General features: G+C 52.6%; 1 non-coding gene across 1 annotated transcript; it reads right to left on the minus strand.

Annotated features, from left to right (window-relative positions):
* Nucleotides 1–630: 630 nt before the first annotated feature.
* On the minus strand, nt 631–704 carry TRNAK-CUU (transfer RNA lysine (anticodon CUU)). The gene has a single exon. It is a non-coding gene; the product is annotated as a tRNA-Lys (tRNA).
* Nucleotides 705–1,831: the final 1,127 nt, after the last annotated feature.

A 1,831-nucleotide genomic window follows, 5' to 3' on the forward strand; every position in this document is an offset into this window, starting at 1 on the left:
TTTATTCAGAGCTATCAGCCCAAAGACAAAAAAGCGCCGCACCACCATCGGGTGGGCTCGAACCTCCAACGTTTCGGTTAACAGCCAATCGCGCTAGCCAATTGCGCCACAGAGACAGTCGTGCTCCACTCTCAGCACCGTCAGAATATTTCTTCAGAGCTATAAGCCCAAGAAAAAAAAGCGCCGCACCACCACCGGGTGGGCTCGAACCTCCAACCTTTCGGTTAACAGCCGATCGCGCTAGCCAATTGCGCCATGAAGACAGTCCTGTTCCACTCTCACAAGCATCAGAACATATCTTCAAAGCTATCAGCCCAAAGAAAAAAAAGCAACACACCACTCCTGGGAGGGCTCGAACCTCCAAACTTTCAGTTAACAGCCCATAGCGCTAGCCAATTGCGCCACGGAGACAGTCATGCTCCACTCTCACCATCGTCAGAACATTTCTTCAGAGCTATCAGCCCAAAGAAAAATAAAGCGCCGCACCACCACCGGGTGGGCTCAAACCTCCATACTTTCGCTTAACAGTCGATCACGCTAGCCAATTGCGCCATGAAGAGAGTCGTGCTCCACTCTCACCACCATCAGAACATATCTTCAAAGCTATCAGCCGAAAAAAAAGCGCTGCACCACCACCGGGTGGGCTCGAACCTCCAACCTTTCGGTTAAGAGCCGAACGCGCTAGCCAATTGCGCCACGGAGGCAGTCCCGCTCGACTCTCACCACCACCAGAACATATCTTCAAAGCTATCAGCGCAAAGAAAAGAGCAACACACCTCTCCCGGGTGGGCTCGAACCTCAAACCTTTCGGTTAACAGCCGATCGCGCTAGCCACTTCCGCATCGGAGACAGTCCGGGTCCACTCTCACCACCGTCAGAACATTTCTTCAGAGCTATCAGCCCAAAGAAAAAAATGCGCCGCACCACCACCGGGTGGGCTCGAACCTCCAACGTTTCGGTTAACAGCCAATCGCGCTAGCCAATTGCGCCATGGAGACACTCCTCTTCCACTCTCACCGCTATCAGAACATATCTTCAAAGCTATCAGCCCAAAGAAAAAAAAGCAACACACCACTCCTGGGAGTGCTCGAACCTCCAACCTTTCAGTTAACAGCCCATCGCGCTAGCAATTGTGCCACGGAGACAGTCGTGCTCCACTCTCACCACCGTCAGAACATTTCTTCAGAGCTAACAGCCCAAAGAAAAAAAAGCACCGCACCACCACCAGGTGGGCTCGAACCTCCAACCTTTCGGTTAACAGCCGATCGCGCTAGCCAATTGCGCCATGGAAACAGTCGTGCTCCACTCTCACCACCGTCAGAACATTTCTTCAGAGCTATCAGCCCAAAGAAAAAAAAGCGCCGCACCACCGCTGGGTGGGCTCGAACCTCCAACCTTTCGGTTAATACCCCATCGCGCTAGCCAATTACGCCACGGAGACAGTCGTGCTCCACTCTCACCACCATCAGAACATATCTTCAAAGCTATAAGCGCAAAGAAAAAAAAGCAACACACCACTCCCCGGAGGGCTCGAACCTCCAAACTTTTGGTTAACAGCCGACCGCGCTAGCCAATTGCGTCACGGAGACAGTCGTGCTCCACTCCGACCACCATCACAACATATCTTCAAAGCTATCAGCGCAAAGAAAAAAGCAACACACCACTCCCGGGAGAGCTCAAACCTCCAACCTTTTGGTTAACAGCCGATCGCGCTAGCCAATTGCGCCACGGAGACAGTCCTGCTCCACTCTCACCACCGTCAGATCATTTTTTCAGAGCTATCAGCCCAAAGAAAAAAAAGCGCCGCACCACCATCGGGTGGGCTCGAACC

The sequence above is a fragment of the Rhipicephalus microplus genome, unplaced genomic scaffold (genome assembly GCF_043290135.1).
Source record: "Rhipicephalus microplus isolate Deutch F79 unplaced genomic scaffold, USDA_Rmic scaffold_12, whole genome shotgun sequence".
Lineage (NCBI taxonomy): Eukaryota > Metazoa > Arthropoda > Arachnida > Ixodida > Ixodidae > Rhipicephalus > Rhipicephalus microplus.